The following is a 17,410-nucleotide window of genomic DNA, read 5'->3' as shown; positions in this document are numbered from 1 at the left end:
CATTCATTTGCTCTGCTGGTTTCATGATGTGCTTGCCACTGAGAATTCCACCTAGTTTTCCTTAAAACATGTGCAAGCTCTGTTCATGCAAGCTTCACCTGTGCAAAAGTCAAGGCCACAGGTGTTTTCAGACATCTAATACTGGGCCCAGAGGGTAGGGGACAGCCTAGGGCTTCTCTCCAGGGGCCCTGTGGGCTTCTAGTAGGGGGTTGAAAATGTTCCTTTCTGCCCCTCTCTTAGTGCCCCTGCCTTCTGGAGCCCTGGCGCTTCAACACACCCCCCTCTGAGATCCCAAAGAAGTCTTTTGCTTACCTGGAAGATCACAGTCCCCAGCCCCCCACCTCATGGGCCAGCGTCTGGGCTTCCCTCATTGCCCTAGCCCAAGCTCGCACCCACAGCCCTCTCTGCCCTAGCCCCTTTCTAGCCAGCTCACGTCCCACCTGGGAGGGGCCACTGGCATTGTCTTAGTCTGTTCAGGCTGCTGTAACAAAACTACCATAAAGGTGGTTTATAAACAGCACACAGTTATTCCTCACAGTTCCGGACGCTGGGAAATCCAAGACCAAGGTGCTGGCCAAGCCAGTGTCCAGTGAGGACCCGCCTCCTGATTCACAGATGATGGTCATTTTTGCTGTGTCCTCACATGACGGAAGGGTGCTAATCCCATCCCTGGGGGCTCTGCCCTCATGACCTAATCACCTCCTAAAGTCCCCACGTCCTGATGCCATCACATCAAGGGTTAGGATTTTAGTGTATGAACTGGGGGGACACAGATATTCAGAGGTGAGGGTACCTGGACTTCTCTTGGATTTATATACTTATTAGTTTGATTTATGCATCAGTGAACTGTTTTAATTTCTTTCCACAGAGCACATTATTATTGTTTTGATTAAAAGATTTGTAAAATATAGGGGCGCCTGGGTGGCTCAGTCGTTAAGCATCTGCCTTCGGCTCAGGGCATGATCCCTGCGTTCTGGGATCGAGCCCCACATCAGGCTCCTCTGCTGGGAGCCTGCTTCTTCCTCTCCCACTCCCCCTGCTTGTGTTCCCTCTCTCGCTGGCTGTCTCTATCTCTGTTAAATAAATACGTAAAATCTTAAAAAAAAAAAAAAAGATTTGTAAAATATATAATAAAAAAAACATGGTCCCCAATTTTTCTTTTCAGGCAAGACAGGCCAGAAAATCCTTGTGTTACCTCACCCCTTTTCTGACCTTCATTCAACAAGCATTTATTGACCACCTGCTGTATACCAAGCTCCAAAAGCAACTGAAACAATCCTCACCCTCAAGGACAGACACATGGTCAGAATGTTACAAGTGGGACCTGCTCTCACCAAGGGGGGCTCCTAGGATTTGTACATTTCAGGATGCAGGTTACGCTTCAGTTAGAAATATGACAAAGCTAAACAAACAAGCCCAATATTAGCAAATTAACCCCCTCCCCTGTCTGCAGGTCCTGTTCATTTTACACCTCAACCTCCACAGCCAGCCCTGGCTGGAAGGGAGCTCTCCCTCCTCCCTGCAGCCCGTTGTGCTTTCAGACCCGACCTCACTGCCTGGGAATGGCCCGCACCCACAAACCGGGAGCCCCCCGAGGCAGGGTGGGGCAGATCCACCCCGGGCCGCAGCACCCAACCCCTGCCCAGGCCCGGAGGAGGCCCTTGGTGAGGGTGTCCTGTGAGTGGGTGGGAGCACAAGGCTCTGCCATCCCAGGTCAGGACCTGAGAGACCAGACCGCACGGGCTGCGGCCTCGGCCTGGGCCTCCCCTCTCCTCCCTTCTCCTCACCCAGAAGGAAGCGGTGGAGATGATGGATCAGATCGTGTACTGGGTGCGGGAGGATCCGTCGGGGCTGGGCCGGCCCCGTCTCCCCGGGGCTCCGGCCTCCGAGTCCATGGCGGTGCCCATGATGCTGCTCAACCTGGTGGACCAGCTCGGGGAGGCGGACGAGGAGCTGGCGGGCAACTACGCGGAGCTGGGGGACTGGTGTGCCCGGAGGATCCTGCAGCACGTCCAGGTGGGGGGGCACGCCCAGGGGACAGGAGGCTGACCCTCAGCTGCCAGGTGGGGCCCCTCCTCTGCCTACACCCACCCCCCCAGCTGGGCCTTGGTGGCCCCCTCTACAGATGGGGGGACACGGCGGGGGTGAGGGGCCTGGGAGCTTGGCTGGGGGCCCAGGAGCCTAGACCCTGGGAAAGGTGGAGGGCCCAGGGGAGCCCGGTGGGCCCAAGCGCAGGAGGGAAGGTGCCAGAGGCCCTGGCACGTTAGAGAGCAGGAAACCCAGCCAGACCCAAGTTCTTCCGGGCCTCTGTGTGTTTCAGGACAGAGACTTCTGTGGTGGTGGCAGAATCTCCTGGTTGGAGATGGCAGGAGTTGGCAGGTGCCTAGAAAATGAACTTCAAGAAGGCTCACAGCACCAAGCTGGCTATGGAAAGGTGTGGAATATACATTTGGCCAATTCTCACTATCAGGGAATGAACTTCTGAAATTCAATAAGAATTCTGAAATCTCTCTCCCGACACAACTGTTCTTATAATTTTGTTATCCGCTCTCACCCTGCAGTTCTCAGGGTCCTCTTGCTGGTACAGGAGCCGTGGTCTCAGCCGCCTGCAGCTGGCTCCTTGCATTCCCACGCTGTGTCCCTGCCTGCTTTACACCAGTGGACGCATGACACCTGGATTTCAGAGGAAAAGTTTCAGTAGCATGTTTTCCAGAAGGAACTTTGTACCTGTAATTAACAGTTTGGACAAATCTCAAAAAACCTTTGTGTTTAGTTAGCAGTCCTGTGACAAAGATTTCTTTTAAAATTTTCAGAAATTGTTTCCCTAAAGCATTTTATAAAGTCTTGTTTGAAGTTTGTTTAGTTGAGATCAAATGTGTTCTAAGAATCTTGTTTTTCTCTAAAACTTGGTTCTTTTCTTCTTGTGTTCACGGTCTTTATTATTTCAAGACCAGAGATGATTTACCAAAGAAACTGTAGTAAACAACTTTGGAGATTATCCTCCCTGGAGGTTCTGCTTTATTTCCTTCTGGCAAAATGACATCCTTCCCGACATTTCCTGCACATTTATATGCATATGTATACATGCGCACTGGAGGGCTTCTCATACTCTATGTTTATTCTGCAGCTTGTTCTCTTCACGTAATTAAGCGTGCTGGCAGAGAGGTTTTAATTACAGCTATGTTTGCACCCCGCTCCCCCTCCTCTGTGCACGTCTAGGTGTCTGGCAGGATTTCACTTGTGGAAGCAACGCTGCATGGACACTCCTGCCCCATCGCACAGCCACGAGCACTGCTGGGTCAGGTAGGGCGAAGCTAGTTGGCTTCAATCAAGAGACCAGCAGTAATGCAGCTAGTGGCTTAGAGAAGACTGAAGATGAGTTGCTCACGAGGTCTGAGCCAAGCAGTCCAGGTTGAAGGTGTAGCTCCGTTCCGCACAGTCACTCAGGGACCCCAGCTCCTCACATCTTAGTTCTCCTCTCTCCCCTAGTGTAGTGCTTCTCAAACCATTTCTGGTGAAAGACCAGTTTATATCCATGCCCCCCTAATCCATTTCAGACTAAGGCTTTTGTAAAATGTAATAAAGATATCAGTGGCGCCTGGGTGGCTCAGTCAGTTGAGCAACCGAGTCTTGATTTCGGCTCAGGTCATGATCTCAGGGTGGTGGGATCAAGCCCCCTGGCGGGCTCCGTGCTCAGCAGGGAGTCTGCTTCTCACCCTCTGCCCCACCCCGCCCCCGCTCGCATGCCTCCCCACACATGCCCTCTCTATACAAAGTAAATTAAGAAATCTTTTTTAAAAAAGATACCATGGTGATGTTGAATTGCTATAAAAGCTTCCCAGTGCTTCCTCCTGATGATATCTGCACTAGCCTCATCATGGACCACTAAGGGAAGCTTGCGGCTGAGCAGTGGTCCAGGAACCATGCCCAGGAGTTCAGCTCGAGGGCATTGCCTTGACTGCAGCGTAAGCTCCCACACAGGCACAGCTGTGCTCTGGATCCAGTGAAGTGCAGGGAGGACAATAGCACACGTCCAGGGTGAGCGCTTGTCTTTTGAGCAGGTGAGGCAGAAGCTGGACACATCGCCACTCTTGCATTCCACTGGTGAACCCTTGCTCACGTGGCCACCACATCTACCCACCAAGGGAGGGTGGGAAACAGCCTAGCTGAGCCCCCCCAGTACCCAGGAAGAACAGCCCTGGATAGAGACAAAGAACAGTCTCCCCGACAGACATGCAGAAGTGGGCTCGAAGAGTACAGGCATTTAAAAAAAATACTGCCAAACTTCTCTCCAAGAGAGTCTGTACCAAGCATGTACAAGAGTTCCCATTGCCCCCCACTCTAGCCAATACTGATGGGCAAAAATTGTAGCTCCTTGTTTTCATTGGTATTTTTCATGATTACAAGTGTAGTCAAGTTGAGTATCTTTTCAAATATTTATAGGTCATTCGCATTGAGACTTCTGCAAACTACTTGTTCTTTGCCATTTTTCTTATTGACTTGTAGGGGTTTTTATATGCTTGATGTTAACCCTTCATCTGTTATACATGTTGCGTATGCTTTCTTCCACTTATTTTTAACTTAATTATTGTGATGCAGAAGTTGCATTTTTCCTCTTTACTGTGTTTTTCTTTTATGGTGTCTGCATTTTGTGCCTCGCTTAATAGCATCTTCTTTATCTAAAGACTAGAAAGATATACTTCTCTAGTTTCCTCTTTATAAATTTGTTTTATAGCTCATTTTTCATAGTTTTTTTCATGTTTAGTACTTTAATCAGGAATCTCTTTTCATCTATGATATCTGTTTAGAATCTGTTGTTTTGTTTTCCTTATTTGGATTGCCAGTTGTCCCAACACCGTCGTTTCCCCTGTTAACTGAAATGCCAAATTCATTATGTAGAGGCTTTGTTTTGTTCACCCCCAAACCAGTATCCGACGCATCGTGGACAATCACTGTTTGTCAGATGAATGAAGGGATGGATGGATGGATGGATGGATGGATGGATGGATGGATACTAAATTGCCAAATTTTCTACAATTTCTGTCGTTCCATCAATTGGTTTGCTGAATCTGGCATCAATGTTATAATATGTTTTGATATCTAATGGGTTCTTTCTTTTAAATTTTTTCGCCTATCTTGTGCATTTCTCTTCAGAATGAATTTACAAACCAGCTCATCAGTTTCCTTTAAAATGTCTTTGGGATTTTTACTGGGATTGTATCAAAGTTATAGATTAATTTCAGGGGAACTGACATCTTTCAAAGTTGAGTCCTTCTCTCCAAAAACATAGCTCATCTTTTATTCAGGCCTGCTTTTATGTCCTATAATGAGTTTTTATATTGTTCTTCGCATTAGTCTTACACAGTTTAATACATTTCTGTCCAAAGCATTCAGTAGTATTGCTCGTCCGATCAGGAGTTTTTATATAACCTATTAGTTAATTGCTAATTGCTGGGAAGGTAGAGCTTGTGAAAAGCTCTCATATGAGCTCTGATGATTTTGCCAGGTCCTTCTTTTAGATTCTCTAGACAAATGAGCATAACATCTCTGAATAATTAGGGTTTTTTTTTTCTCTTCCAATATATTATCTTGTATTTCTTTCTTGTTTCAAGTTGATCAGGATGAATCCTTTACAAAAGAGTGGCAAGGATAGCATGACTTGCTGTTCAATTTTATCAAATGCTGTTCCTACATCAATTGAGACAACACGTTTACGTTTCCTCTTTAACCAGTAATAAAGTGAATTATATTAATAACTGTCAATATTAATCTATCATTGCATTCCTGGGGAAAACCCTACTTGGGCATGATAAAGGATATGATTTAGTGTCTTTTTATAAGAAAGACTGGTCTACACAGAGCTCTTACTCTGCTTAGTCCAATTTGGGAATCAGGATTATAATAGCCTCAAAAATGTGTTTGGATGCTTTCCATACTTTCCAATGCAGAGAAGGGTTTGGACAAAATGATTACCTATTTCTTTTTAGGTTTAGTAGACTTTAACCATAAAACCACCTGGGCCTGGTGCACTTTTGAAGGATAGATACTTGACAACATTTACATTTCTTCTACCAATTATTATCATTTATATTTTCCTAGAAAGTTACCCATTTTATCTACATTTTCCAATTCGTTCATATGAAGCTGTGTGTATATGGTATTCTCTTACAATTTTTAGAAAAATTGTATCTGCATCAGAAATTATAATCCACCCTGTTTCTTATATTTTTTCATTTCTTCACATTCTTTTCTCTTGACCAAAATGACTATGAGTTTGCACAATTTTTTTGTTTTGGTTATTCAACTATTCTGGCCTTTTTGCTCTTTATTCATTTCGTTAGTCATTATTTTCAGTGTCAGGGGCTTTCCTTTGGTTAGAAACTTCTAATTTTAATGTTTTGGGCTCAGTGAATATGATTTCTGCTTTTGAACTCGTTGGGATTTTCTTCGTGACCGAATACATAATCACTTCTGGATAATGTTCCATATACATCAGAGAAGAAGCTGTATAATCTGATTGGAAGGTGCAGTTAGGTAGAGCTCATGACTGTGTTACTCAAATCCTCTGTATTCTTACTTACACTTTGTCTCCTTGGTCTGTCAATTCCTGACAGGAGTACGGTAAGTGTTTTCTACTCTGATTATGTCCATTTCTCTCTGAACTTCTACCAGTTTTTTGCTTCATATATTATGAAGCCCTGTTGGACACAGAAGTTTATGCCTATTATAACTTCTTTGGGCTTATGTCTTTTATTTATAAGAATATTTATATTTGTCTCTTTGGAAGCTTTTTGTTTTGTGTTCTATTTTACATTATAGTAATATCACTCTATCTACTTTTTTCTGTTAGTATTTTTCTAGCATTTTTCTTATCCATTTATTTTGACCCTTCTTGTGATTTCTCTTGTGCCAGCTCTACATTTCTCAGCCTTCCTTACAGATAGGAGTGGCCAATGAAATGAGAGTGGAAGTCATTGGGTGAGGCTTCTGGAAAGTTCTTTACAGGGAGCTGAGTTAGTGAGAGCTTCCTCCTTTTAGTCCTCTTCTGCCCCTTTTTCTCTCTCCCAACCTGGAACACATATTTGATGGCTGGAGCTTCACAACTATCTTGGTGTGGTCAGGAAAATACCAAGAAAGTCATAAAGACTTTTCTTTTGACACCCTTGAGCAACTAACCAAAACCCAGCCTACTTTCAAACATCTTTGTGTTTAAACAACCGTTGTTGCATGTCTGTTACTCCATCAAACACTGTTCTTATGTTTTAGTGCCTGCAGAGGTAACCAGTGTTATTAGTTTCGTGTGTACCCCTCTAGAGATATTCTTTTTGTTTTGTTATTCTAAGAATATTTTTTACTTTGTATTATGGAAATTTTCAGTCATACACAAAAACAGCAAAAAGTATAATTAACTTCTATGTACCCATCACCCAGCTTCAACAACTATCCATCAATATTCTGTGCATATACATACACATGCACACACACACTCTTGGTTTACACGAATGCCAGCATACCGTTCATATTCTCCACTGCCTTCCTTTTTGAAATTACCAATGTATGGTGGAGATGGTTCCATATCAGCACATAGTTTCTTCATGCTCTTTAATGTCTATCAGTATTTCTTTACATTTCACAGGTGTGCAACTGTATCTGTAGAATAAATTCCTAGATGTGGAGGTGCTGGGGCAAAATGTATATGCGTTTGTAATTTTGATAGATGTCACCAAAGTAGCTGCATAGAAGTCGTGCAAGCTCAGACCCCAGTCAGCAATGCAAGTGCCTGTTTGCCCACACCTATGCCAATCTGATAAATGAGAAAAATGGTATCTCGTTATGGTTTTAATTTTGATTTCTCTTACTTAAAAATCATTTGTATTACTTTCCTGTGAACTGTATTCACAGCTTTTGCCCATTTTGCTATCGAGTTGTTGACATTTTTCTTACTATTTTGTAGGAGCTATTTACATAATGGAAAAATTAGCCCCCTTGTCTTGGATACGAGTTGCAAATAATTCTCCTGATTTATCATTTTCCTTGGACTTTGTAACAGTAACTTTTGTATTAAAGAAACTTTTTGTTTTTAACGTGTTCAATGAACCAAGCTTTTGGTTTTTTTGGCTTCTGAGGTCTAAATCATACTTTCAAAAGTCTTTCTTCCTCCAACGTATTTTAAATTTAACATGGTTTCTTCTAGTATTTTTGTCTTTTCATTTTTTTTAATCTTTAAGTCTGGTCCATCTGAAATCTCAAGTGCTATATATTGTGAATAGGGATTCAACTTTATACTTTTCCCAGGTGGCCACCTGTGTGTCCCAATGCCATTTATTGAGAATCCGTTTTTCCCCAGGGAACTGAAATAATATTTTTATCATATACTAATTTCCTGCTCGGATTTAGGTGTATTTTAGAATATCTACTTTTTCGGGGCGCCTGGGTGGCACAGCGGTTGGGCGTTTGCCTTCGGCTCGGGGCGTGATCCCGGCGTTATGGGATCGAGCCCCACATCAGGCTCCTCCGCTATGAGCCTGCTTCTTCCTCTCCCACTCCCCCTGCTTGTGTTCCCTCTCTCGCTGGCTGTCTCTCTCTCTGTCAAATAAATAAATAAAATCTTTAAAAAAAAAAGAATATCTACTTTTTCTATTGTTCTGTCATTCTATTCATACGCCAGTACCACAATGCTTTTTAATTGCTGTCCTTTTATTATGTTTTAATATCTGATAAACTAGTGCTTCTCTCATAGTCTTCCTTTAAGACTATCTCTGGTGATTTTCACTCCTTTAGTTTTCTATATTAATGTTAGAATCATCTTGAAAAGTTCCAAAAATTTCTATTGTCATAAAACGTTTGATATCATATTTAATTTATAGATTGATGTAGAGAGATTTTGCACCTTTATGAAGTCACACTTTTCTGAGAACACAGTAGACCTTTGCATTCATTCAAGCTTTTTTTTTAATGTCCCTGAGGAACATTTTAAAGTTTCTTTACATAGATCTTGCATATTTCTTAAATTTAATTCCACATATTTTATTTCTTTTTTGTTAAATGGAGGCTTTTCTTTCATTATGTCTTCTAATTTGTCATTCGTCTCAACAATTTTGTACCAGCCCACTAGCTGTATTCCTCTTACTCCTTGTAACATTTTTTTTTAAAGATTTTATTTATTTATTCGACAGAGATAGAGACAGCCAGCAAGAGAGGGAACACAATCACGGGGAGTGGGAGAGGAAGAAGCAGGCTCACAGTGGAGGAGCCTGACGTGGGGCTCGATCCCGTAACGCCGGGATCACGCCCTGAGCCGAAGGCAGACGCCCAACCGCTGTGCCACCCAGGCGCCCCTCCTTGTAACATTTTTTAAGAGCAGATTCTCTTAAATTTTCCAGATATAGAAGGCATATCATCGCAAATAGCCATCATCTTAATTCTGCTTTTTAATGTTTTAACTGTTCAGATTGTGAAGTACAGCACAGATGCAGAGAAGGGTGTAAATCTTATGTTTTCCCCACATTTCCTGCACTTTATAGAAAAGAACATACTCTTGTAACCGACCCCAGATCAAGAGCTAGAGCCCCACTCTCCAGCCCCAGCGTGTCTCCCCACAATCAATTCCCCAACTTCTATGGTAATCATCAGAGTTTTGCCACCTAAGCATCTATCCATTCAGAAATAACATGGTTTAATTTTGCCTGTTTTTAAACTTTATATAAATGCAATTCTAATATATGCATTCTGTATCTTGTTTCTTTCACTCAACACTCTGTCTTTAAAATTTATCCATGCTGTAGTATATAGAGAATTTATTCCTTTTTATTCTGGCAGAGTATTCCATGGCATAACTTTACCATAGTGTATTTACCCATTCTATCCCTGCTGGATATTTGTTTTCAGTACACAAATGCTATGGAAAACCATTGTATTAGTTTCCTGTGGCTGCCATAACAAAGCACCATAAACTTGGTGGCTGACAGCAACAAAAATTCATTGTCTCAGTTCTGGAGGCCAGAAGTCCAAGATCAAAGTGTCGGCAGGGCTCTGCTTCCTCTGAAAGATCTGGAAGAAACTCTATCCTTGCCTCTTCCAGTTTCTGGTAGCTGCAGGAGTCAGTCATTGGCTTGTGGCCACATCACTTCAATCTGTGCCTCTCTGATCACATGGCCTTCTCCTCTGTCTATCTCAAATATCCCCCTGCCTTTCTCTTACGAGGACATTTGTCACCGGATTTAGGGTTCACCGTGATATCCCAGGATAATCTCATCTCAAGAGCCTTAACTTAATCATGACTGCAAAGACCCTTTTTCCAAGTAAGGTCACATTAACAAAGGTCTGGGAGTTAAGATGTGCACATATCTTTTGGGGGGCCACTGTCGAACCCATCACAACCATTTACACTGCTTCCTGGTGCCAATGTACACAAGTTTCTCCAGAATTTGTACACTTGGCAGTCAAATGCTGGCTTATAGAGGAAAAGGCCTTTAATTTTTCTACAAAGTGCCGACCAGTTTTCCAACACACGCTCCCATTAGCAGTATGTGAAACTTTCCATTGCTGCACAGCCTTGCTGACTCTTAGAATCATCAAACTTTTTGGTTTCCAAAGATCTAGTGGGTGTGTACTATCATATCCTGGTAGTATTAAGTTCCGTAATGACAAATGAAGTTGAGCACCGTTCATATATTTATAGGCCATTTGGGTTTCTTCTACTGTAAAAAAAAAAAAAAAGTCTGTCCAAGCCTTTGATCCATTTGTTCTATTGCATTATCTGTATTTTTCTTGTTATTTTGCCCCTTCTATCTTCTATTTATGAGAACCTTCTCAGTTATATGTGATTCCCTTCTCTTCTCCAAATCTCCCATCAGAATCTCTTATATGGCCCACCTGAACTGAGACCTAAAAGAAAGGGAATTCTGAGAAATGTAGTTCAGGCTAGCCAAGTTGACACATTACAGAGCCACCTCAGCCCCTTTACATAACTCTCCTCAAATTACTTAGTTTGCATATGGCACCTACTTCCTCTCAGACCACTTACTGATTCAGATGTGTAGTATTTTTTTAATCGTTCAATAAAATATGTCCTAATTTCCACCATGTTATTATCTTTTAACCATAGGTTATTTAAATGTGTATTTCTTTTTTAAAAAAAAAGATTTATTTATGTATTTTAGAGAGAACACTTGCATGCATGCGTGTGTGCGAGTAGGGGGAAGGACAAAGGGAGAGAGAGACAGAGGCAGACTCCCTGCAGAGTACACAACCCAACACAGGGCTCAATCTCAGGACCCTGAGATCATGACCTGAGCTGAAATCAAGAGTTGGGCACTTAACCCACTGAGCCACCCAGGTACCACTAAATGTGTATTTCTTCATTTCCAAACATGTGGGGATTTTTCTAGTTATCTTTTTGTTATAAGTCTCCATTTCCTGCTGCCAAAGACACCCAGGAACCCATCAATAGGTGAACAAGTTAGGCCTATTACTCTTTGCACTGAGGGAGATCACACCATGTGGGGGAGTAGGAAGAACCTACTGTAACATCTGGGCTTTGTGTGATCTTAGGGAAGGTCCCAGGAGGCAGGGGTTTGTTCCAGATGCTGTCAGAAAGCAAGGACAATTCTGTGATTGAAGATCTCAATAAATCTCCTTTATAAAGGGAGAGCAGGCTATAGCAAGGCTAAAGCTGTGACTGGGAAAACAGCACCAGGCACCCATATCAGCCAAGCAAGACAGAGATGTTTGGTGTTTGTGGACTGCACATTGACCTTGGCTTTATCTGTGCTTAGAAAAATTCATGAAGTAGCCTTGCTTCATCTCTTTTTATCATGGTCTCAGAGTAACCTTGTTTGAGGTTTGGTATTCTGTGAGATTGTTTATGTCCAGTAGGAGAACAACGCAGCCTAGCTGTGAGTGCCAGGCCAGCGTGCAAATGTTAGAAGCTGCTATTTTGTTCTCTCCCCCCACCCCTTTCTCATGGGTTTCTGGCTTAATTACACTGTGGGTAGAGATCATGCTCTGAATAATTTTCATCCTTTGAAACATATTAAGACTTGCTTAGGTTCCAGTATGTGGCCAGTGTTTTGTTAAGCTTCCATGTGCGCCCAAACGAATGTGCAGTCCTGCAGTTGGATGCAATGTTCTGTACTTGTTCATTAGATTAAGCTGCCAATGGTTCAAATTCATATCCTTACTGATATTTTGTGCGCTTGATCTGCCAATTACTGAGAGAGATGTGTTAGAGTCTCCCAACTCCACATGTGAATTAGTCTTGCAAAGAAAAAAATTGAACCCAAATCTGATCAGCCCTCTCATTCCCATTACTAATTTACAGGAAATATCAAGCTCAGAGGGACTCGTTGAACTACCCCCACAGAGATGCCCTCATCAACATCCAGCCATGAGAATTATATAGTAGAAGCAACACAGTTTTCTCAACAAATAAATTGCAGGAAAAAAATTGAGCTAGAGGGAGAACCTGCAGTTTAAAAGCCATTTAAAAGTATATCATTCCACATATAGACACCAATTGGTTCCTGATTCAAACAAACAAGGTAGAAAGAAAAAAAAAACCATGACAATGCACAGGATACAAAATCAGTATACAGAAATCTGTTGCATTTCTATACACTTATAGAGAAGAAGCAAAAAGAGAAATTAAGAAAACAATCAATTTACAATTGTACCAAACATAATAAAATACCTAGGAATAAACTTACCCAAGGAGGTAAAAGACCTATACTTTGAAAAGTATAAAACATTGATGAAAAAAATTGAGGACAACACAACGTAATGGAAAGATATTATACGCTCATGGATTGGAAGAACAAATATTGTTAAAATGGCTATATTACCCAAAGCAATCTACAGATTTAATGCAATTTCTATCCAAAACCAACAGCATTTTTCACAGAACAAGAACAAACAGTCCCAAAATTTGTATGAAATCACAAAAGACCCCAAACAGACAAAGCAATCTTTAAAAAGAAGAGCAAAGCTGGAGACGTCACAATCTCAGACTTCAAAATATATTACAAAGCTGTAGTGATCCAAAGATACATGGTACTGACACAAAAATAGATGCATAGATCAATGGGGCAGAATAGAGAGTTCAGAGATAAGCCCACAATTATGTGGTCAATTAATCTTCAGCAAAGGAGGCAAACATATGCAATGGGAAAAAGACAGTCTCTTCAACAAATGGTGTTAGGAAAACTGGACAGTCACATGCGAAAAGATGAAACTGGACCACTTTTTTATACCACACACAAAAATAAACGCAAAATGGATTAAGGAACTCAATGTGAGACCTGAAACCATAAAAGTTCTAGAAGAGAGCACAGGCAGTAATGTCTCTGACATTGGCCATAGCAACATTTTTGTAGATATGTCTCCTGAGGCAAAGGCAATAAAAGCCAAAATAAACATTCATTTATTCATTAATATCTTTTTCCCCGTTTGTCTCTGTATCATTGGTTTGCACTCACAAGTTTCCATTTCATAATGGTTTATGATTCATTACTGTCCTGGTGATTTGGGGCTCAATGTCCCAGTGTCCTTTTGACACTCCACTTCCTTACTTTCTGCCCCGGTTCTGAAATTAGCCATTTGTTCCGAGGAACCCTGGTTTCTTTCAGTCAGGAATGGTAATAGGGACCAACATCTGATTGTTGGGTGTGCTTGTTGCTAGTGGGCTTTTTCGGTGGAAGGAGCTAAGAAATACGTGCCTGTACTTAAATGTATACATACACACAGGGGCTCCTGGGTGGCTCAGTCTGTTAAGCATCTGACTCTTGGTTTAGGCTCAGATCATGATCGCAGGGTCCTGGGATCGAGCCCCAAGTCGGGCTCCCTGCTCCTCGGGGAGTCTGTGTGGGATTCTCTCTCTCCCTCTCACTCTGCCCCTCCCCCTGCTTGCTCACTCACTGTCTCTGTCCTTCTAAAATAAATAAATCTTTAAAAATAGGTAAATAAGAGCATATGGAGACATATTTATGTATACATATACATATATCCATGCATACACATATGCATATATCTTCACTCCATATCCACCCCCACAAGCTTATTTGTATCTCCCTTCTTGCACAGTGAGAACACTGGCTCCAAACAATAACACATTTACTCATTTACCTAATCCTATAATACATCAGAGATAGTTTCAAAATTGCTTCAAATTTCCCACTACCAAAAACAAACTTATTAAGAGCTTGGGATCTCTTGGCGGTCCCTCTTGCCTCTGCAGCTTGCCCAAGACTGTGAGTAAATAGTTAAGTAAGCTTTAAAAAGAGTTTTCAAAAATAGCGTTTGTGAGTTACTTGGTGTTTTCTTTCCCTTTCAATGCGGTTATAGTATACAGTTGATATATAGTTAGGTTCGTTTGCTTTCAGTTTTAAGCCTTTTCCCTTTCCCATTCTTACTGATTTTTCTTTCTGAATATGAAGAACATTAACATGATCACAAAAGTCGAATCTAATCAAAAAGGCATACAACTCCCTCCTGTACTCCTTCTGCTCTGTGTCCCCCACCCGCTGTAGATAACCAACTTCTTTGTTTTCTGGGTTATCTTTTTCATGTTTCTTTTTGTAATGATTAGCAGATGCATGCATATTTCCTTACTTTTCCTTCTTTATTACACAAAAGACACCACACTGTATATCAACTTTCCACTTTGCTTTTTTTACTCAACAATAACCCCTGTATTTCATTCTATATCAATTCACAGAGAGCTTCCTCATTCTTGCTTCTGTGTCTAGACATCTGGGTAGTTTCCAACATTCCAATATTGTTCAATTATAAATAAAGCTGCAATAAACAACATTGTATATATGCATTTTCGTATTGCTCAAAGCATACCTTGAGAGTAGGTTCCTAGAAGTGGGATTGCTGCTTTGAAGGATAAACTTTACATATACATGTTTATAACATAACATAACATAATATAATATAATAATATAATATAACATAATATAACATAATATATATAATATATATAAATTATTGCTTGTTACTGCTCCCTCCTTCATACACTCTATCTCCCGCACCTGCTTTATCCTACCTCTTCTAACTACCGTCTGATAAGCTATACGTACATGTTTATTGTCTGTCTCCTCTCTTCAGAGTGTATGCTTCATGAGGGCACAGACTTCATTTTGTTCACTGACTGAAATATAGTTGAATGAATGGATCACTGTGCAGCATTTCATCATCTAATTAAAACATGTCTTATTTACCTATTTTCCTCCTGATGGATGTTTAGATTATTTCCAATCTTGCCCTGTTATTTAAAAAAATGTCTCTGTATCATACAGCGTTCACTCTTATTTTACTTTTTATTGTCAAATTGTTCTGTAGAACAGAATGGCTCTGTCAATTTACACCCCCCTCAGAAATGTAAGAGAATACCATCCTCCCTGCACCCTGCCAGCACTTGAAATTTCTTTGGTCAACTTGGTGAATAAAAACAGTAACTTGCTGATATTTTAACTTATAGTCCCCTGATATCTAATCATATGTAATATCTTTTTATAGATGTATTGGTCATTTTTATTTCTTCTATGATGAATTTTCGGCTTATATCTCAGCCTATTTTTTGGTTGTATGATTTGTCATTTTCCTCCTGATCTGTAGGAGTTCTTGATTAAAGTTTTGAAATGAATTCCTTGTCTGTTTTATACATTGATAATATCTTCTTCCAGTCTATCATTTAGTTATAAGCCATGTTAATGGTGATTTTCATCAATACAGTTTTTAATTTTGATGTAGTGAAATGTATCTCTTTGCTTTTGTGCTTTTCATGTCTTATTTAAGAAAGTTTCAGAAAATTCCTACTACCAGCCATTTGTCTTATTTTATTTTAATGGTATTTGAATTTTGGTTTTTCACATTTATGTATTTAACTCCTCCAGAAATGATTTTTGAGAATGGAGTAAGATAAGAACTTTTCTTTTTGTCCATGTGGAGCACTGAATTGTCCCATCACCCTTTATTGAAGACACTCTTCTTTCCTACTTGCTCATGATCCCTCCTTTGTCATATATTAGATATGTAAAAGTCTATTCCTCTTTCTGAGCCAATACCAGGCTGCTTTAATTACTAGAGCTGAAATTTTCTTGATATCTGATAAGGCAAGTACTCTTCTTTGTTCTTTTAAAAAAAATACTGTACGATCTTTACCACTTTAATCATCCATGTAAATTTTAAGATCTGTTTGTCAGGTTCCCACAAATACGTTGAATTTATATTTAATTCAGGGATTAATTTGGGTAAGAATTGTCATATTTGTAATGCCAAGCCTTCTCTTTCATGAGTATAGTACATCCCTTCAAATATTTAATTAGGCAACCTTTTACATTCTTAAGTTTGATAATTATCTCCACAAAGGTGTTGCACATTTTCTGTTAGGTTTACTCACAGATACCTTTTCATTGGTATCGCTCTTATGAATTGTATCTCCTTTGTCTCTCCATTCCTACTTGGTGATCGATAGTGTTGAAGAATAGCGATCTATATATGCCAATCTTCTATCTGGCTACCTTGGTGCAGTTTTTATTAATTTTAATAAGTTGCTCATTGATTCTCTTCTTTCTTGTGATATAGAATCCACAATTCAATAATTCTCAAATGCTGATAAGTCTCCTTTTTTAAAATACCCATCCTGCTTATTTCTTTTTCTCATTGCATTGGCTAGTACTTCCAGGGCAAAGGTAAACAGTCGTGGTAGCAGGCAGAGGGAATTTATTCCCCAACAAGTATGATGGCTGCTGTAGGCTTTTTAAAAAGATTTTATTTATTTATTTGAGACGGAGAGAGAGCACGAGCAGGGGGAGGGGCAAAAGGAGAAGCAGATTCCCTGCTGAGCAGGGAGCCAGATGCGGGGCTCGCTACAAAGACCCTGAGATCATGACCTGAGCCAAAGGCAGACACTTAGCTGACTGAGCCACACAGGCGCCCCTGCTGTAGGTTTTTTGGTAGCTAACCTTTATTAGGTTAAGGAAGTTATCTCTATTGTTAGTTTGTTACGAATTTTCATCTGGTACAAGTATTGATTTATATCTAATGCCTATTCTGGATCTATTGAGATGGTAATATTTTTTTTCCTTTAATTTTATATGCATTGAATGACAATGATATATTTTTCTGATGCTGAACCATCCTTGTGTTCCTCGGATATATCTTACTTCGTTGTAGTGTGTGTGTGTGTGTTTAATATACTGTTGGATTCAGTGTTTTGTTTTTTTTTTTAAAGATTTTATTTATTTATTTGACAGAAAGAGAGCCAGCAAGAGCGGGAACACCAGCAGGGGGAGTGGGAGAGGAAGAAGCAGGCTCCTAGTGGAGGAGCCTGACGTGGGGCTCGATCCCAGAACGCCAGGATCACACCCTGAGCCGAAGGCAGATGCTTAACGACTGTGCCACCCAG

The sequence above is a fragment of the Ursus americanus genome, chromosome X (genome assembly GCF_024610735.1).
Source record: "Ursus americanus isolate L20-20 chromosome X, mUrsAme1.1.p, whole genome shotgun sequence".
NCBI lineage: Eukaryota > Metazoa > Chordata > Mammalia > Carnivora > Ursidae > Ursus > Ursus americanus.
The sequence above is the reverse complement of the archived record's forward strand: the minus strand, read 5'-3'. Positions refer to the sequence as shown.